Genomic DNA, 21,971 nt, shown 5'->3' on the forward strand with positions numbered 1-21,971 from the left:
ATTGTGGTGATCTCCTGGGGCACCAGCATGCAGGTGACACCTGAGGCCAGTGAGGCATCCTGGACTTGAAGGGTGTTGAGCAGGGCCCTGGCCTCCACCTGTTCTGCTAAAGATACAGAAGTCTCTACTAGAAATACAAAAATTAGCTGGCATGATGGGCGTGCCTGTAATCTCAGCTACTTGGGAGGCTGAGGCAGAAGAATTGCTTGAACTCAGGAGGCAGAGGTTGCAGTGAGCAGAGATCACATCACTCCACTCCAGCTTGGGAGACAGAGCAAGACAATGTCTCAATTAAAAAAAGAAGAAGAAAAAGAAAAATATCTAGGAAGAAGCACTTCCTAAAAACAGCTTTTTCTAGTATGGGAACACACATCTGTAGTCCCAACTACTCAGGAGGCTGAGGCAGGAGGACTGCCTGACCTTGGGCATTTGAGGCCAGCCTGGGCAGCACACATCTTGTTTCTAAAAAGTAAACCAGGCCAGGCTCAGTGGCTCACGCATGTAATCCCAGCACTTCGGGAGGCCAAGGCAGGCAGATCATGAGGTCAGGAGTTTGAGACCAGCTGGCCAATATGGTGAAACCCTGTCTCTACTAAAAAGACAAAAATTAGCCAGGCATGGTGGCACACACCTGTAGTTTCAGCTACTCAGGAGGCTGAGGCATAACGATTGCTTGAACCCTGGAGGCAGAGGTTGCAATAAGCTGAGATCATGCCACTGCACTCCAGCCGGGGCAACAGAGTGAGACTCCACCTCAAAATAAATAAATGAATAAATAACAAAAACCCAGCTTTACTGAGACATAATTCTCATGTCATACAATTCACTTAAACTGTACAGTCCAGTGGCTTTTAGTGTTGTTTAAAAACATTTAAATTGGGAGGCTGTTCCGCTGGGGTAGCTTTGGCACCGTAAGTTCCTGCCAATAAGTGGAAGCCCAGTGAAAACACTGAAGCAGAGGTGAGGCTTTACCACCAAAGCTGCCGACTGACCTTCACCAGGGGCTCTCCCACCCTCGCCAAGCCACCTGTCTACCTTGTCTTCCGGGAGGGCCTCTCCACTGTCCCCCTTCTCCCGCTCCCCACCAAGTGCATCTCCTCTCAGATGTCAACAGGGTCTTCCCAACTGCTGGTGTCTGGTACTGCCCAGCTCATGAACAGCTGAGTCCTCAATTAACCCTTTAAAACTGTAGTTTGCTGCAGTTTCCCTTTCAACAGTAGATTCACAATGTGCAGCCACCACCACAGTCAATTTTACAACATTTTCATCCCTGCAAAAGGAGACCGGGTACGCATTGGCAGTTGCCACAGGCAACCACTAATATGCCTTCTGTCCCATGGGCCGCCTGCTCTGTACACTTCACAGATGAGGACTCATGCAGTGGCATCTCCTTGGCTGCCTTCTCTCACTTCTGTCATCGTGTGTTGAATGTTGATTGACAACGACTCCTTGCTTGGCCAAACTGTAGTCAGCTTCTGATGCTTCTCTGAGGCCCATCTGTGGACTTTCTTGTAAAAACAGGTTTAGCAAATAGCAGTGCCAAGGCAGCTTATCAGGAACCCCCTGGCATCCACGCCTGGTCACCCTCAATATCTTATCAACATTCTGCATCCTGCTCTCGGCCTCTGACCTCCTGGCTTGCCTTCAGCAGGAATCCCATGGGGCTGCTTCAGCCAGAGCCCACCAAAGCCCCCAGACTAAATGATTCTTCAGCACTTTTGCATCTGCCAACCCCCTCCTTGGTCCTCAGTTCCCACATGTGCTTGGTATATTTGGAATGAAGCCCAGTTCCATGCTAGGGTCTCTCTTCCCCATCTCAATAATCCTGAATAGGCCATCGGGTGCAGTGGCTCACACCTGTAATTCTAGCACTTTGGGAGGCCAAGGCGGGAAGATCACCTGAGATCAGGATTTCAAGACCAGCCTGGCCAACATGGTGAAATCCCTTCTCTACTAAAAATACAAAAATTAGCTGGGCATGGTGGTGGGCGCCTATAATCCCAGCTACTTGGGAGGCTGAGGCAGGAGAATCCTTGTATCCAGGAGGTGGAGGTGGCAGTGAGCCAAGATCACGACACTTAACTGCAGCCTGGGTGACAGAGTGAGACTCCATCTCAAAAAAAAAAAAAGGAAAGTTAATTAGAAAGGAAGAATACTGCAAAAGGGTGCAGTGGGCACCTCAGAGAGAAGACTCAGTGTACATTGGTAGATTTTCCTTAGGAGCATTAATGGACCTTAAGGCTGGAGCTTAGGGTTGTAAAATGTTTCAGCATGGCATTCCAGAGATGTTTAGAAATTTTATTTCTAAATGTGGCCGGGCGTGGTGGCTCATGCCTGTAATCACAGCACTTTAGGAGGCTGAGGCAAGTGGATCACGAAGTCAGGAGATTGAGACCATCCTAGCTAACATGGTGACACCCTGTCTCTACTAAAAATACAAAAAATTAGCTGGGCATGGTGGTGGGTGCCTGTAATTCCAGCTACTTGGGAGGCTGAGGCAGGAGAATCACTTGAACCTGGGAGGTGGAGTTTGCAGTGAGCCGAGATCGTGTCATTGCACTGCAGCCTGGGCGACAGAGCGAGACTCCATCTCAAAAAAAAAAAAAAAAGAAAAGAAATTTTATTTACTTATAAAAGCTGACAGAAACCTGGAATTGAAGCTGTGTCATTTGTCTGGGGTAATACCCAAGGTTCGTTGCCTCACTCCAAGGAAATTGAGAACATGGACAAAAGGAGTAAGTTAAGAGTAGAAGTTTAACAGGCAAAAGAGAACAGTTCTCTCGTGCAGAGGGAGGCAGGTTCCGAGAGGATTTCCCCCTCCGCATTAAGATGCAGTTGGTTTTGTAGATGAGCTTGAGGAGGTGGTGTCTAATCTACACTGGGCACAGACGATTGGTTGGACCAGGTGTGCCATTTACATAGCACCAGAAGAAGCTGGCCAACTCACCCTCTTGTGCAAATCTGTTTATGCAAATAGTGTCTCTACCTGGCTGGCACCACAGAGCCTGCTTTTCTACTGCACATGTGGTGACAAAGAAAAGGGAAGGGGAACCTCCATGTTGAATATACCTGGCTTCCAGGTATCCCTTTGCTATTGGCACAGCTGCCGGCATTCACCTATGCAAGCTTCCAGCTGGCTTATCTATGTCTGCAGCTCCATTTTACAGGCTGCTCTTTGTTAGAAGAGAAATAATTTGGGGGCTGCTTTTCATCAAAAGGGAAGCCTTATTGAGGACTCTCTTACCTTCACTAACTGCCTAAATGATTTCTTTTTAGCTTTTGTATCAGAATCAGATGCTGTCTTTGGATACAAGGAAGTTTGATTACTTCACATTCCCCAGATAAGGAGTTTTGCCTCCGGATGCTCTGTTTGATGGTCACCAGCTGATCTTTGCTCCCTTCTAAATTGCTCACATAAGAAGTTTTGTCCCTGGGGCCTGTTCAATGGTCACCAGGTGATTTTCACCCTCCTCACAGCCTGGGCAATATAGTGACACCCCATCTCTTAAAAAAAATACAAAAATCGGCTGGGCGTGGCAGTGCACACCTGTGGTCCCAGCTACTCAGAGGGGCTGAGACAGGAGGATCGCTTGAACCCAGGAGGTCTAGGTTGTAATCAGCCTTGATTACACCTCTGCACTCCAGCCTGGGAGATGGAGAGACCCTGTCTCAAAAAAAAAAAAGAAAAGTTTTTCCGTGTGTTGTGAATGTGTTCTCCTGCTTCCCTGTGACTTTGTTCATTGGAGACTTGGCTAAGTATCCAAATTGTTTTTCAGATTTAAATGTTAGCAGCTCTCATTCATGGAAAGTTTATGGTCTGCTCTTTTAGCTGTGTGGCGGTATCTTTCCACCTGTGGCGTAAGGCTGGTTGGTTTTACGTCTGAGAAAAATGAGTCTGGGGAAGTGCCACTGCCATCCCGCAGCAAGCAAACAGCCTCCTGCATCTTCCTCATCTCATGCCTGGTCCTCCCCTTTCGTCATCTTTTCTTCCCTCACCCCATCTTTATCGTATCTCTTTTTGTCTCCAAAGCAAAACAATATTTTAATTGGTTGCATTTTTTTTACCATCCATTTTTAACTTTAAAAATATATTCATGACTTTCTCCTCCTCTTCCCTTCCTGTCTTCTCCGCATTAAATTCATCCTCTTTGTACTGCTACCTGAGTGGTTCCCCCATTCCCCCCACCCCACCCCACCCCACTTTAGGCAATTCTGAGTGGTACAAATGTTTCACATCCCTCTCCCGGGACTGTATAAGAGTCTGGTTTTCCTTTGAAGTAAGCAGTTGGGAGTTCATTCTACTTGATTTTTCTTTCTAGGTCTCAATTTTCCAGGGGCTTTAAAGGAAGAAAATCCTGTATTTAGAGCCTCGAGTCTGAATTTCAACAAAGGTAATGCTCTTTTTTTTTTTTTTTTTTTTTTTTGTAAATTAAGCAATCATCTTACAAGAAGAAAATGACTAACGTTCATGGTTTAGCAGCTCAAATGGAATGGTAAGAGGAAAGTGCGGAGCACAGTCAGGCAACGTCAGTCCTGAGCTATCACTGTTAGGCAAAAGCAAAGCTGTAAACATTCTGCCTTTTCCGTATTTCATGGAAGTGTTTATCCTCTGACTGCACAAGATGCAGGTTAATCACACACCTGCCCAGCTGTGCAGTCCTCTTGTTGGGAGGTCCCTGCCTGTGGATCCTGTCAAGTTTGTCAAGACAGGACACCAACAGGGCTGTGACCAGTGGCAAATTTATACAGCTCTGCAGCCACTTTATTCTCGCCTGCTTGGAGGAAAGAATGCGGCTGAGGGGCAGAAGTAGTTTTAAGGCAGAGGGAGAGACCAAGGCCAGATTTAGAGAAAGAGGGAGAGTTTATTACAAAGCTTTAGAGCAAGAATGAAAGGAAGTAAAGTACACTTGGAAGAGGACCAGGCGGGCAACTTGAGAGATAAGTGTCCCGTCCGACCCTTGATTTGGGGTTTTATGGGGTTTTGTATTTCTTCTCCCTTGATTCTTCCCTTGGAGTCAGCTGTCTGCTTGTGTGCTGTCCCCCCAGAACTTGGGAGAGGCTGTGTGCACCCCCCACTTCATCTGTAGGAACACTGAGAGTTTGTCTCTGGTGCATTACTACTGTTTACTGAAGTTGTACACATGCTCACTTGAGGCATTTTCCCCTTATCAGTTGAGTGTTTCTAGAGGAAGGTCGAACACCAGTCAGATCTCACCGTTGTGCCTCTTGGCGCCATGCTTCAGCCCACTCACCCGACTCCTGATCTTATCAGGAAGCTGCTGTCACCAGCTTCAGGGGTTTTCTATGTGTTTTGGAGACTGCCTTTCCCTGGCTCCTGCTGTGACCAGCTATTAAGCAGTGCAACAAGATGTAAGTTTTTGTTGTTTGAGATATAACTGGAGGGTTTTTTTTTAACCTCTAAGAAGATTAAGGAGCACAGACACAAAGGTGAAGCAAGGTTTAATAAGCAAAAGAAGGAAGCTCTCTCCCAGTAGAGGGGGGTCCCAAGTGGGGTGGACACTATGAGTCTCGTTCTGGGTTCTTTATGAACGGGAAAGGGGAAGAGATGTGCTTAGTCTGCAGGCTGTCTTGGTGAACATGTGACTTAGCTTGGCCCAGGACCAGTTAGAAAGCTTGGCCCTAGGCCAGGTGCAGTGGCTCACGCCTGTAATCCTAGCACTTTGGGAGGCCGAGGTGGGCAGATCACAAGATCAGGAGATCGAGACCATCCTGGCTAACACGGTGAAGCCCTGTCTCTACTAAAATAAAAAAACCACCCAGACATGGTGGCATGCACCTGTAGTCCCAGCTTCTCGGGAGGCTGAGGCAGGAGAATCACTTGAACCCGGGAGGTGATGTTGTGGTGAGCCGAGATCACACCACTGCACTCCAGACTCCATCTCAGAAAGAAAGAAAGGAAGAAAAAAGCTTGGCCTGAAACCTTGGCCCAGAACCAATTAGGAGCTGATGATTCATGGAGGCTCCTTAGCTTGGCCCAGGACCCATTAGGAGCTGAAGTGAAAGCTTGACCTGGGACCAACAAGAGGCTGGAGTGGTGATTCATAGGGGCCGAACTTACAGTCCAAGGACGGAAAGGAGGTTGCCCACCCAAACCCACCACAGCCCACTGTGCCCACACCCACAAAACGAGGAGAAGCTTTTTCAAAGGACGAAGGCATCGTTATGCCAGGCCTTGTGCCCTTATTCCAGTGAGCCGGAGGTTTGTGCAAGCTTTTTACTGAAATGCAGGTTTTTCCATCTGCGTAGCCAGGGGCATGTCCCTTGTCACAGCACCCTGTGCTAGTTCCCTTATTCGTGCCTGCAGCTTGATTTCCCCACACCCCAGGCTGCTTTTATTTTATGTGAGGGTGAGGCACTGACCCATGGGCTGGGGACTTTCCAAGGACTAAGACTTCCCTCTGGAGTAGAGACTGGAACTGCTGTTAGGGAGATTGGGCAATGCTTTTTTTTTTTTTTTTTTTTTTTTTTTTGCTACTTCCTGCTACAAAGGGGCATTGTGTGGGGAAGAGCAGCTAGGATTTCTCCTGGGGTTGGTTTGAGGATTCTGGAAGAAAGGCACATCCATGTGTGGTTTTGTTTGTATTACTATTTGGTGCTTGTTGGCCTCTAGGGAGAGGAGACAATTTGGGTTATAGGATTGTGTGTGCAAGCCCCAAATGTTAACATAAAGCATATAGGGGAAAGAGGTTTTAGCAGGGGAGCTAACCAGGTCCAAAGCCACGACTGGAATTTATTAAAAAGGGATCGTAGCCAAGTGGGACTAGAGTTCGTACTTTCCCTTAATTTGTTACTGACTTTAATTTGGTTTTTAAGCGCTTGTAAATCTCTCTCTGCCAGACTGTAAGTGTTGATCCAGAAGCAGCATGTTTTAGTTAAGGGTGCACAGGCGCCCCTACTTCAGCTGTAAGGACACATGACAGACTGTCGTGCTACACTGCCTTCCACCCTTGTTGCACTGTGACAGAAAGATTAAACACTGATTTTCTTAGAAGCGGAATACCACCAAACCAAGATAGGCCTTTGGTTATTGCATGTCCTGTTGCTGGTTTTTCTAATACAGGATTGCCATGTGCATGTCCTTTTTAGTTTTTTCTTTTAGTTAAATCTGCATATGATGGCATAGAAATAAGTGATCTTCTGTCCTGGAATGTGCAAGAGAATGCACTTTCCAGAAGAGAGGCCAAGTTAGGGATGTTACCTGATGATGCTACCATGTTAGTAGGGTTTAAAAATAACACACTGGGGACCACTGCCCCCATAGTGCATGTTCCTCTCTGGTGCCTGGGGAGTATTGAGTGTAGCCAGGAGCCACAGGGAAAGTAAAGCCGTGTCCCCTGAAGGGATGGTTTTATGTCGTGGTTTGTGAGGGTTTCAGCTACATTTAGTCCAGGCCTTGTTGGGTTGCCTTCCCTATATCTAATGGGAGTATCTTTAGGATAAGGATATCCATACTTAGTATCGTTATCCACAGTACCACGTGGAACTTTACATGCTGGATGGGAAGAATCTTTTTGGCAAATAGAGTTTTGAAAAATTAGAGACACAATATGCCCTGGCCAGTATCTTAGACAACCCTCCTTACAGGGTCTATTGGTTTAGTCACCCCTGTTAGTCCACAAATTTGCAGATAACTTCCATTAAATATTTTATTATTTTTTTTGAGGCAGAGTCTCACTCTGCTGCCCAGGCTGGAGAGCAGTGGTGTGATCTTGGCTCACTGCAACTTCCGCCTCCTGGGTTCAAGCAGTTCTCCTGCCTCAGCCTCCCGAGTAGCTGGGATTACAGGCATATGCCACCAGAGCTGGCTTTTTTTTTTTTTTTTTTTTTTGTATTTATAGTAGAGACGGGGTTTCACCATGTTGGTCAGGCTGGTCTTGAACTCCTGACCTCATTATCCACCTGTCTTAGCCTCCCAAAGTGCTGTGATAACAGGCGTGAGCCACCGTGCCCAAACTACTTCCATTAAATATTACACAGGGTCTGGGATTTCATGTGTGGACATCTTTGGGAGGAACTGGATTACTTTGTTTTCATACTGCTGATAAAGACATACCTGAAACTGGGAACGACAGCAACAAGAATAGATTTAATTGGACTTACATTTCCACATGGCTGGGGAGGTCTCAGAATCATGGAGGGTGGCGAAAGGCACTTCTTATATGGTGGCAGCAAGAGAAAATGAAGAAGAAGCAAAAGCAGAAACCCTTGACAAACCCATTAGATCTCAAGAGACTTATTCACTATCATGAGACTAGCATAGGCCCCCATGATTCAGTTACCCCCACCCCCATCACCACCATGTCCCTCCCATAACACATGGGAATTCTGGGAGACATAATTCAAGTTGAGATTTGGGTGGGGACACAGCCCAACCATATCATTCTGTCCCTGGCCCCTCCAAATCTCATATCCTCACATTTCAAAACCAATCATGCCTTCCCAACAGTCCCCCAAAGTCTTAACTGATTTCAGCATTAACTCAAAAGTCCACAGTCCAAGGTCTCATCAGAGACATGACAAGTCCCTTCTGCCTATGAGCCTGTAAAATGAAAACAAACTGGTTACTTCCTAGATAAAATGGGGTACAGGTATTGGGTAAATACAGCCATTCCCTGTGGTTTTGCAGGGTACAGGCTCCCTCCCAGCTGCTTTAATGGTCTGGCAGTTAGTGTCTCCGTTTTTCCAGGCACATGGTGCAAACTGTCAGTGGATCTACCATTCTGGGGTCTGGAGGATGGTGGCTCTCTTCTCACAGTTCCACTAGGCAGTGCCCCAGTAGGGACTCTGTGTGGGGGCTCCAACCCCACACTTCCCTTCTGCACTGCCCTAGCAGAGGTTCTCCATGAGGGCCCTGCCCCTACAGCAAACTTGTGTCTGGGCATCCAGGCATTTCCATACATATTCTGAAATCTAGGCGGAGGTTCCCAAACCTCAGTTCTTGACTTCTGTGCACTCGCAGGCTCACCACCACATGGAAACTGCCAAGGTTTGTGGCTTCCAGCCTCTGAAGCCACAGCCTGAGCTGTGTGTTGGCCCCTTTGCGCCACAGCTGGAGTGGCTGACACTCAGGTCAGCAAGTCCACAGGCCATACACAGTACAGGGACTCTGGGCCCAGCCCGCAAAACCATTTTTTCTCCTAAAATTCTGGGTCTGCGATGGGAGGGGCCGCCATGAAGACCTATGACATGCTCAGGAGACATTTTCCCCTTGTCTTGGGGACTAACATTCACTCCTTGTTACTTATGCAAATTTATGAAGCCAGCTTGAATTTCTTCTCAAAAAATAGATTTTTCTTTTCTACTTCATCATTAGGTTACAAATTTTCTGAACTTTTATGCTCTATTTCCGTTTTAAAACAAGATGCTTTTAACAGCATCCGTCACTTCTTCAATGCTTTGCTGCAGAGTAATTTCTTCTGCCAGATACCCTCAATCATCTCTCGAGTTAAAAGTTCCACAGTTGGCCAGGCACGGTGGCTCATGCCTATAATCCCAGCACTTTGGGAGGCCGAGGCAGGTGGATCACGAGGTCAAGAGATCGAGACCATCCTGGTCAACAAGGTGAAACCCCGTCTCTACTAAAAATACAAAAATTAGCTGGGCATGGTGGTGCGCGCCTGTACTCCCAGCTACTCGGGAGGCTGAGGCAGGAGAATTGCTTGAACCCAGAAGGCAGAGGTTGCGGTGAGCTGAGATCGTGCCATTGCACTCCAGTCTGGGTAACAACAGCAAAACTCCATCTCAAAAAAAAAAAAAAAAAAGTTCCACAGTTTTCTAGAAAGGGGGAAAATGCCACCAGTCTCTTTGCTAAAACATAACAAGAGTCACCTTTGCTCCAGTTCCCAACAAATTCCTCATCTTCATCTGAGACCACCTCAGCCTGAATTTTATTGTCCATATTGGTAACAGAATTTTGGACAGAGCCGTTTGACAAGCCTCTAGACAGTCCCAAACTTGTCTACAATTTCCTGACTTCTGAGCTTTTTAAGCTGTTCCATCCTCTGCCTGTTATCCAGTTCCAAAGTCACTTCCACATTTTCAGGTATCTTCTCAGCGACACACACTCTACTGGAACCAATTCACTGCATTAGTTTTCATGATGCTGATAAAGACATACCAAAACTAGGAACAAGAAAAGGTTTAATTGGACTTACACTTCCACATGGCTGGGAGATCTCAAAATCATGGTGGGAGGCAAAAGGCACTTCTTACATGGTGGCAGCAAGAGAAATGGAGGAAGAAACCAAAACAGAAACCCCTGATAAACCCTCAGATTTCAAGAGACTTTATCATGAGAATAGCATGGGAAAGACTGGCCCCCATAATTCAAGTACCTCCCCCTGGGTCCCTCCCACAACATGTAGGAATTCTGGGCAGTACAATTCAAGTGAAGATTTCTGTGGGGACTCAGCCAAACCATATCAAGGACCATATGTTATTTATTACCTGATAATAAGGTTGGCAAGGGTTGGCATTTCTGCCCAGGGATAGCTATTCCCGTTGGGAATTCCACCTAGGAGTTCTGGCTAGATTGTTAGAATTTTCCTATAGTCTCTCCCAGTGTTTGGTGTCACCCTTGTTCCTTCTTAGTCTCCAGATCTCTGTACTCTTAGCAATTATGAGCATACTTTTGCAATATTTGAGGTTTCCCAAGTATGGTTCTTTCCTTCTGCTTTTAAAGCAGAAGAAGACATTTGCTATCTTATTAACTTTACCTAGTCTAAGGGTGTGAGTCTTACCCTCAGGGGATGTGGGTTTTTTTTGGGGTTGCATTAAAAATGCTCCCATACCATTTAAGTTTTAAATGGCTAAACCCAGCAGAGGTAACCCCAAGACAGTGATGTGGTTTGGATGTGTTCCCACCCAAATCTCATCTTGAATTGTCACAATTCCAAAGTGTCATGGGAGGAACCTGGTGGAGGTGACTGAATTGTGGGGGCAGGTCTTTCCTGCACTATTCTCATGATAGTGAATGAGTCTCAGGAAATCTGGTGGCTATAAAAACGGGAGTTTGAGAGCATAAGCTCTCTCTTTGCCTGCCATCATCCATGTAGTATGTGGTGTGTTCTTCCTTATTTCCTTGAGGTTTTTTTGGCGCACAGGTTTGCACCACTATTTATTTACAATCATGTTCAGGTTCTCCAGTTTCCTCTGGGAGGAAAGTGGGTGGGTTTGGACAAGGACAGGACTTTAAGTGAGCTGCAGGTTTTGCCAGCAGCAAAGCTTGATATTTGAGGAGGTGATTATCTGTTAGCCAGATACTTCCTTTAGAGAATAGCAGTGCGGCTACATTGTGGGGTGTGTAAACAGGTTGTTCCTCGTAGTCAGCTCAACCATGTAACTGCAACTGCTCAGAGGCAAGCTGGCCATTTTTTAGCCACAGGGTTAAGCTTTTTTCTTAGGTAACCAACTGGCTGCTGGGCTGGACCTTGGGCCTAAGTTAAAACTCCCAAGGCTATTCTCTTTTTGAGACATAAAGATTAAATGCCTCCCCTATGGGAAGACTGAGTGTGGGTGCTTTAAGTAAGGGTTGCTTTAGCTGATTAAAGGCCTTTCAAACCTCAGGTTTTTAAGTTAGGGAGTGAGGTTTAGCTGCTTGAGTTTCTTTTATAAGCTGATAGAAAGGGTGAGCCATTACTTACCCAGGTATTTACAATTTACAAAAACCTGTAATGCTCGAAAGTCCTCCTAGCTGTTTGAGTGTTCTGGGAATGGCAAAGGGGGAAATAGTCTTATCTTCTCACCTAACGTTCTGGTTCTTTCTGACGAGACTAGAGCTAGGTACCTTACTGCAGTTTGACAGAGGTGAGCATTTGATTTGAAAATTTTATATCCTCTACCTGCTAGAAAATGGAAAAGAACCTTAGTGTTTTCTTGAGAACCCCCTCAGTTGGGGCACAGAGGAGAATATAATCTACATATTCTAAAACTTTAACCTGAGGATGAGAAAACTCAGGTTTTTGATAATGCTTGCCCAAACAGGTGGGGGCTGTTTTGGACTCCTTGAGGCAGTACTGTTCAGGTTAACTAGTTAGCCTGGTTGGAGGGATGTTTGTATAGCAAACAAGTATTGGGAGTTAGGGTGCAATGGTATTCAAAAAAAGGCATTCTTTAGGTTTAAAACTCTGAATGATTTAGTTCCCTCACGCATTTGAGATAGTGAAGTATAAAGATTGGGAACCACTGGACGGATTGCAACTATAGCTTTATTAATGGGATGGAGGTTCTGAACTAGCCTCCATTCCCCACTAAATTTCTGTGCCCCTAATATTGGGGTTTTGTGCTTGTAAATTATCAATGATGGCTTCAAGGTTTTGTTTTTTCAGCTTTTGGCTTTAGGGGGTACTGCTTTTGGTTAGGGAAGAAGGTGAATATTTTTAAGACCCCAGTAAGAGTGAACATGGTTGCTAAGACGGTGAAATTTTTAGGGTGAATTTGGATCAGTATAGTGCTTGTAGCCTGGCCAGTTTTCCCTTGATTTGCCCACACCTCTGGGTTAATATTGGTTTTTACTAAGGGGACGACGGAGTTTGTTCTGGAGCCATAAGGAAGGTGGCTCCCATACGGGCTAGATTATCTTTACTTAGTAAAGGGTAGGATTTTTAGGCATGATTAAAAACGTATGAGTAAATAACAATTCCCCCAGCTGCAACTGAGAAGCTGCGAAAAATATTGGGTTAAGGGCTTTCCCAAGACACCCACCATGGTTGTGCTACGGGAGGAAAGAAGGAATGGACTGGAGAACAGAGGCTGGCTCCAGTGTATAGAAGGAAGTTTGCCTTCCTCCCTTCTACCTTCAGAATTACCCAGGGCTCCTGAATAGTAATGTCAGTTTGAACCACTGGAGCCGAGGAATTAATCCCCGGGACTCGTTAGTCCCGCTGGACCATTTGGGAAACTAGTTCTGGACCCAGTGACCTGTCTCTGGGAACAGTTGGACTTCAGTGGTTTCCACCGCAGGCTACACAGGGCTGACGTGGCTTCTTCTTGATGTCTGGGCAATCCCTTTTGAAATGCCCTGGTTTGCTACATTGGTAGCAATTAGCAGATGCACACTGGGGATTCTGGATTTTACAGGCCTGTAATGCAGCCGCTAGAGCCTCTGTTTTTTTTTGTTTGTTTTTTTTTTTATTTATTTTATTTTTTATAGTTCCTCTTCTCCTGGGCCTCCTCCAGGTTTTTTATTGTGAAAGACTGAAATAGCCACTTTACAGAGGTTCTTAAAAGTACTATTTGGACCTGTGGGCTGTTTTCTTTTTATATTAGGAACTGCCTGATATAATTCTTTATTTTTGAGATGGAGTTTTGCTCTTGTTACCCAGGCTGGAGTGCAATGGCGCGATCTCGGCTCACTGCAACCTCCGCCTCCTGGGTTCAGGCAGTTCTCCTGCCTCAGCCTCCTGAGTAGCTGGGATTACAGGCACGCACCACCATGCCCAGCTAATTTTTTGTACTTTTTAGTAGAGACGGGGTTTCACCATGTTGACCAGGATAGTCTTGATCTCTTGACCTTGTGATCCACCTGCCTTGGCCTCCCAAAGTGCTGGGATTACAAGCATGAGCCACCGCACCCAGAATAAATTTGTTTTTTAAGATTAACTGTCCCTTAACATAATCAGGAGATTGGGAGGTGTTTTTTAAGCATTTTAGTATGCACATCAGAAAGTGTTTTTCTCCCTATTCATTTATAGAATTGTTGGTATTCCAATTGGGATTTTCAAGGGGTACTGCCTCCCTCCCTATTGGGAATGGAGGTTTTGCTATCGGCTCACCTTTTTCTCTTTTAGACTTCTTCCTTTAAAGACTTTTAGACTAGCTATATGTTTCTGCTGCCTGTAAGGCTGCCCTTTTTTTTTTTTTTCAACAGTTAGGGTTTGAATTAAAAGTAGCATATCATATTTTTAAGTTAAAACACTTGGATTAAATTTTAGAAAGCCTCTATATATTTATTACAGTTATTAGAGAACCTGCCCAGGTCCCCTTTTATTTAAGGTCCTACAATGAAAAGGAAACTTGAAGCTTCGTAGCACATTGTCCCTTGGGCATTTCTTGCATGGGCAACAGTGAAGTTGGGAATTTCTTGAGGGGCACTACCAGAGGAGCTAATGATTTGGCTACTGGGAACCTCAAATATATGGGACAGGTAGGGTACCCAGAACTTGGCATTTGAGGGTCCCCCAGGGTTTGTTTTCCTAACTCTGGGCAATCATCCTTTGAAGGCTTGATGTGGCTGCTAAGACAGTGTGGTTAACTGTACAGTGCTTAAAGATTTGGGTTATCTTGCAAGGCAAAGACAACCTGTACATTGGGAACCTCCAACCATTTGCCCTTTTGCCTACAGAAAAGTTTACTGGTTGAATTGTACAGAAATCAAGATTTTCCTTACAAATCCAGGTTTGTTTGTTCCCAAGATGATAACAAGGCCACACTCCTGTGTAATAGAATATAAACTGCTTGCTCTGTAGAGTCTTAGGGTTAAAGGAGTTCCAGTCATTTAGAATAAACTCAAGGAAAGTACAGACTGCAGATGAAACCCATCTAGAAAGAGAGTGGGAGACGAGGTGTTCCTTAGTCCTCTTCCTCCATTTGGCATGACAGAGGGTGGAAGGAGAGACAGAAAAAATGTTGCACTTTTGTCCTTCTCCTCTTTCCTCCTCTCCTCTGGATCCTGGCAACCTTATAGGTGCTGCCCCATGGATACAAGTGTGACTTTTATTAATAGATCTGGAGGAGCTAGTAGGCATGACTAGTCATGCTTACTTGCTCAAAGCACTAGCTTTTTGCCCTGTTGGATTCTTAGACCCACTCAGCCCAAAAGGCTCCCAAGGTATCCCATAGACATGGGAGAGATTATGTAGTAGTTGGACTTGGGCAAGACTCTTTAATGGAGGAAGTGTTTTATTACTATATTTGGCATTTAGATTCTCTTGCTATGGCCTCAGTGAAAAACTGGAATCCCACAGAATGGGACTGATTAACTTCCAAACACAAAATTATTTTCTTTTTTGGTTTGAATCCCAATGTAGTTGGATGCACAACAGGTGCCTTAAAAAAAGCATACAAATTGAATGGCTGCCCTTCCTTTGATTGGGATGGTATTGAAGCTAAGACCTGTTTTTATTAGGATAGCCTTCTCCTGGCTGTTGAAAGTGGAGTTTTTTTGTTTGTTTACAAGTAGGATGTGGGGCCTGATCACTGATAGAGGGACATAAAAGGCAAAAGAATAAGGAAACTAGAGGTTTGGGGAGGGCTGACAAGGCTCCCAATGGAGAAAAACCTTATTCCACTAGGTGTCGCTGTAGGATTGCAAATGTTACTAGGTAAATACTGACTCCAAATTATTTTCAGGCAAAAGTTAGAAAGAGGTTTGGGCCGGGCGCAGTGGCTCACGCTTGTAATCCCAACACTTTGAGAGGCCAAGGCTCGTGGATCATGAGGTCAAGAGATTGAGAACATCCTGACCAACATAATGAAACCCCCATCTCCACTAAAATACAAAAATTAGCTGGGAGTGGTGGTGTGCACCTGTAGTCCCAGCTACTCAGGAGGCTGAGGCAGGAGAATTGCTTGAACCTGGGAGGCAGAGGTTACAGTGAGCCAAGATCACACCACTGTACTCCAGCCTGGCTCCTGGCGACAGAGCGAGACTCTGTCTCAAAAATATATAAACAAAATAAAATTTAAGAAATAAAATTATTTTCCCACAACTTCTTAGTACCAGGGGAAAAGAAAAAAAGAAAAAGAAAGAGAGGTTTGGAATTTGATAGGCTGTCCCCATAACCTGCCCCAGCATAAGAAAATTAAGTCGTCTCATAAAGGAACTGTTTAAATTTATTGAACAATGCTGAACTTTTTTTTTAATTGCATTTTAGGTTTTGGGGTACATGTGCAGAACATGCAAGATAGTTGCATAGGTACACACATGGCAGTGTGTTTTGTTGCCTTCCTCCCCTACACCCACATTTGGCATTTCTCCCCAGGCCGTCCCTCCCCTATTTTTCCCAATAAACCCCAGTGTGTAGTACTCCCTTCCCTGTATCCATGTGTTCTCATTTTTCATCACTCACCTATGAGTGAGAATATGCAGTATTTCATTTTCTGTTCTTGTGTCAGTTTGCTGAGAATGATGTTCTCCAGATTCATCCATGTCCCTACAAAGGACACAAACTCATCATTTTTGATTGCTGCATAATATTCCATGGTGTATATGTGCCACATTTTCCCAGTCCAGTCTATCATCGATGGGCATTTGGGTTGGTTCCAGGTCTTTGCTATTGTAAACAGTGCAGCAATGAACATTGCTGGGCATGTGTCCTTATAGTAGAACGATTTATAGTCCTTTGGATATATACCCAGTAATGGGATTGCTGGGTCAAATGGAATTTCTATTTCTAAGGCCTTGAGGAATCGCCACACTGTCTTCCACAATGGTTGAACTAATTTACACTCCCACCAGCAGTGTAAAAGTGTTCCTATTTCTCCACATCCTCTTCAGCATCTGCTGTCTCCAGATTTTTTAATAATCGCCATTCTAACTGGCGTGAGATGGTATCTCAATGTGGTTTTGATTTGCATCTCTCTAATAACCAGTGTTGATGAGCATTTTTTCATGTTTGTTGGCCTCATGTATGTCTTCTTTTGTAAAGTGTCTGTTCCTATCCTTTGCCCATTTTTGAATGGGCTTGTTTTTTTTCCTGTAAATCTGTTCGAGTTCTTTGTAAATTCTGGATATCAGCCCTTTGTCAGATGGGTAAACTGCAAAAATTTTTTCCCATTCTGTTGGTTGCTGATACACTCTAGTGACTGTTTCTTTTGCCGTGCAGAAACTGTGGAGTTTGATTAGGTCCCATTTGTCTATTTTGGCTTTTGTTGCCAATGCTTTTGGTGTTTTGGTCATGAAGTCCTTGCCTACTCCTATATCCTGAATGGTTTTGCCTAGATTTTCTTCTAGGGTTTTTATGGTGCCAGGTCTTATGTTTAAGTCTTTAATCCATCTGGAGTTAATTTTAGTGTAAGGTGTCAGGAAGGGGTCCAGTTTCTGCTTTCTGCACATGGCTAGCCAGTTTTCCCAACACCATTTGTTAAACAGGGAATCCTTTCCCCATTGCTTGTTTTTGTCAGGTTTGTCAAAGATTGTATGGTCGTAGATATGTTGTGTTGCCTCTGATGCCTCTGTTCTGTTCCATGGGTCTATATCTCTGTTTTGGTACCAGTACCATGCTGTTTTGATTGCTGTAGGCTTGTAGTGTAGTTTGAAGTCTGGTAGTGTGATGCCTCCCGCTGTGTTCTTTTTGCTTAGAATTGACTTGGCTATGTGGGCTCTCTTTTGGTTCCATATGAAGTTCATGGTGGATTTTTCCAGCTCTGTGAAGAAAGTCAATGGTAGCTTGATGGGGATAGCATTGAATCTGTAAATTACATAGGGCAGTATAGCCATTTTCACGATATTGATTCTTCCTAACCTAACATTCTTCCTAACAGAATGTTTCTCCATCTGTTTGTGTCCTCTCTTATTTCGTTGAGCAGTGGTTTGTAGTTTTCCTTGAAGAGGTCCCTTACGTTCCTTGTGAGTTGTATTCCAAGGTATTTTATTCTTTTTGTAGCAATTGTGAATGGCAGTTCGTTCTTGATTTGGCTTTCTTTAAGTCTGTTATTGGTGTAGAGGAAGGCTTGTGATTTTTGCACATTGATTTTATATCCTGAGACTTTGCTGAAGTTGCTTATCAGTTTCAGGATTTTTTTGGCTGAGGCGATGGGGTCTTCTAGGTATACTATCATGTCGTCTGCAAGTAGAGACAATTTGGCTTCCACCTTTCCTATTTGAATACCCGTTATTTCTTTTTCTTGCCTGATTGCTCTAGCTAGAACTTCCAGTACTATATTGAATAGAAGTGGTGAAAGAGGGCATCCTTGTCTAGTGCCGGATTTCCAAGGGAATGCTTCCAGGTTTTGCCCATGTAGTATGATATTGGCTGTTGGTTTGTCATAAATAGCTTTTATTACTTTGAGATACGTTCCGTCAATACTGAGTTTATTGAGGGTTTTTAGCATAAAGGGCTGTTGAATTTTGTCAAAAGCCTTCTCTGCATCAATTAAGATAATCATGCCGTTTTTGTTTTTGGTTCTGTTTATGTGGTGAATTACGTTTATAGACTTGCGTATGTTGAACCAGCCTTGCATCCCCAGGATGAATCCTACTTGATCATGATGGATAAGCTTTTCAATGTGCTGTTGCAATCGGCTTGCCAATATTTTATTGAAGATTTTTGCATCTATGTTCATCATGGATATTGGCCTGAAGTTTTCTTTTCTTGTTGAGTCTCTGCTGGGTTTTGGTATCAGAATGATGTTGGTCTCATAAAATGATTTGGGAAAGATTCCCTCTTTTTGGATTATTTGGAATAGTTTCAGAAGGAATGGTACCAGTTCCTCTTTGTGTGTCTGGTAGAATTCGGCTGTGAATCCATCTGGACCTGGGCTTTTTTTGTGTGGTAGGCTCTTAATTGCTGCCTCGACTTCTGACCTTGTTATTGGTCTATTCATAGTTTCAGCTTCCTCCTGGTTTAGGCTTGGGAGGACACAAGTGTCCAGGAATTTATCCACTTCTTCCAGGTTTACCACTTTATGTGCATAGAGTTGTTTGTAATATTTTCTGATGATGGTTTGAATTTCTGTGCAATCTGTGGTGATTTCCCCTTTATCGTTTTTTGTTGCATCTATTTGGTTGTTCTCTCTTTTCTTTTTAATCAATCTGGCTAGTGGTTTGTCTATTTTGTTGATCTTTTCAAAAAAACCAGCTCTTGGATTTATTGATTTTTTGAAGGCTTTTTCATGTCTATATCTCCTTCACTTCTGCTCTGATCTTAGTTATTTCTTGTCTTCTGCTAGGTTTTGAGTGTTTTTGATCTTGCTCCTCTAGCTCTTTCAATTTTGACAATAGGGTGTCAATTTTGGATCCCTCCACTATTCTCATATGAGCACTTATTGTTATATATTTTCATCTGGAGACTGCCTTAAATGTGTCCCAGAGATTCTGGTATGTTGTGTCTTCGTTCTCGTTGGTTTGGAAGAACTTCAGTCAACATTCAAGAGCCAGTTGTTCAGTTTCCATGAAGCTGTGCGGTTCTGAGTTAGTTTCTGAATTCTGAGTTCTAACTTGATTGCAGTATGGTCTGAGAGACCATTTGTTATGATTTCAGTTGTTTTGCATTTGCTGAGGAGTCTTTTACTTCCTACTATGTGGTCAGTTTTAGAGTAGGTGTGATGTGGTGCTGAGAAGAATGTATATTCTAGAGTTCTGTAAATGTCTATCAGGTTTGCTTGTTCCAGGTCTGAGTTCAAGCCCTGGATATCCTTGTTAATTTTCTGTCTGGTTGATCTGTCTAATATTGACAGTGGAGTGTTTAAGTCTCCCACTATTATTGTGTGGGAGTCTAAGTCTCTTTGTAGGTCGTTAAGAACTTGCCTTATGTATCTGGGTGATCCTGTATTGGGTCCATATATATTTAGGATCATTAGCTCTTCTTGTTGTATCGATCCTTTTACTATTATGTAATGGCCTTCTTTGTCTCTTTTGATCTTTGCTGCTTTAAAGTCTGTTTTATCAGAGACAAGAATTGCACTCCTTCTTTTCTTTGCTCTCCATTTGCTTGGTAAATCTTCCTCCATCCCTTTATTTTGAGCCTTTGTGTATCCTTGCATGTGAGATGATGGGTTTTGGCTTTTTATCCAATTTGCCAGTCTGTGTCTTTTGATTGGTGCATTTAGCCCATTTACATTTAGAATTAATATTGTTATGTGTGAATTTGATACTGCCATTTTGATGCTAGCTGGCTGTTTTGCCCGTTAGTTGTTGTAGATTCTTCATTATGTTGATGCTCTTTAGCATTTAGTGTGATTTTGGAATGGCTGGTACTGGTTGTTCCTTTCTATGTGTAGTGCCTCTTTCAGGAGCTCTTGTAAAGCAGGCCTGATGGTTACAAAATCTCTGAGTACTTGCTTGTTTGCAAAGGATTTTATTTTTCCTTCACTTCTGAAGCTCAGTTTGGCTGGATATGAAATTCTGGATTGAAAGTTCTTTTCTTTAAGGATTTGAATATTGGCCCCCACTCTCTGCTGGCTTGTAGAGTTTCTGTTGAGAGATCTGCTGTGAGTCTGATGGCCTTCCCTTTGTGGGTGACCCGACCTTTCTCTCTGGCTGCCCTTAGCATTTTCTCCTTCATTTCAACCCTGGTGAATCTGACGATTATGTGCCTTGGGGTTGCTCTTCTTGCAGAATATATTTGTGGTGTTCTTTGTATTTCCTGGACTTGAATATTGGCCTGCCTTGCTAGGTTGTGGAAATTTTCCTGGACAATATCCTGAAGAGTATTTTCCAGCTTGGATTCTTTCTCTTTGTCACATTCTGGTACACCTGTCAAACGTAAGTTAGGTCTCTTCACATAGTCCCACATTTCTTGGAGACTTGTTCATTCCTTTTTGTGCTTTTTTCTCTAATCTTGGTTTCTAGTTTTATTTCATTGAGTTGATCTTCAACTTCTGATATTCTTTCTTCTGCTTGGTGAATTCGGCTGTTGAAACTTGTGCATGCTTCGTGAAGTTCTCGTGTTGTGTTTTTCAGCTCCTTCAATTCATTCATATTCCTCTCTAAGTTGTCCATTCTTGTTATCATTTCCTCAAATCTTTTTTCAAGGTTCTTAGTTTCTTTGCATTGATTTAGACCATGTTCTTTTCGCTCATGGTAATTTTCTCATTACCCACCTTCTGAAGTCTGATTCCATCATTTCATCACATTCATTCTCCATCCAGCTTTGTTCTATTGCTGGTGAGGAGTTTTGGTCCCTTGTAGGAGGCAGGGTGTTCTGGTTTCGGGTGTTTTCCTCCTTTTTGCACTGGTTTCCTCCCATCTTTGTGGGTTTATCCACCTGTCATCTGAGTAGTTGCTGATTTTTCGATTGGGTCTCTGAGTGGACGCCCAGATTGTTGATGATGAAGTATTTCTGTTACTTAGTTTTCCTTCTAACAGTCCCCTCTGCTCTACGACTGCTGAGGTCCACTCCAGGCCCTGCTTGTCTGGGTACACCTGTAGCAGCTGCGGAACAGTGAGGGATGCTACCAGTTTCTTCTTCTGCTATCTTTGTCCCAGAATGATGCCCACCAAATGTCAGTCTGATCAGTCCTTTTTGAGGTGACTCTTTGGATATACAGGGGTCAGGGAGCTGCTTGAGGAGGCGGTCTGTACTTTATAGGAGCTCAAGTGCTGAGCTGTGAGCTCCATTGATCATTCAGGGCTTTTAGGCAGGTACGTTTAAGTCTGCTGCAGCAGAACTCATAAAACCCCTTTTTTTCCTCAGATGCTCTGTCTCAGGGAGTTAGGGCTTTCTTTATGAGTATCCGTTGCACTGTCCTGCCCAGCTATGAGGCAGTCTAGTCACTATTTGCCTGCCGAGGCTCCGCCCTGCTGCTGTGGGCTCTGCCCTGTTGCCATGGGCTCCAATGTGCTGTTGTGGGCTCTGCCCTGTTGGCGGAGTCTCTCTGTTATGGCAAGTTGCCTCGGCAACGGCAGGCTGCGTCAACAATGGGAGTGTACCTCAGTAGGGTCCAAATGCCTCGGTAATGGCGGACGCCCCTCCCCCACCGAGCTGCACCATCCCCACAGTGAAACTCTCAACCCTGAGCATTTTGAATCGCTGTTTTGTTTGTCTCTGTGGGGGTGGGACCCGCTGAGCCTGATCACCTGGCTCCCTGCCTCAGAGCCCTGTTTTTCTTTTTTTAAGTTGAACGATTGACTCTCTCCCAGGTGCTTCAGTTGCCAGCTGATAGGGCACTGGGATCTGTGTGATTTCCTGTGCAGCAACCCACTGCGCCAGCTCAAACGTCGCTTCCCGAGAATCTCCTGGTCTGGCTCACTGTCCAAGTCCTGTTTAATCAGATGCATATGCTAATCTGCC

This window comes from Callithrix jacchus, chromosome 13 (genome assembly GCF_049354715.1).
Source record: "Callithrix jacchus isolate 240 chromosome 13, calJac240_pri, whole genome shotgun sequence".
In the NCBI taxonomy this organism is placed as follows: domain Eukaryota; kingdom Metazoa; phylum Chordata; class Mammalia; order Primates; family Cebidae; genus Callithrix; species Callithrix jacchus.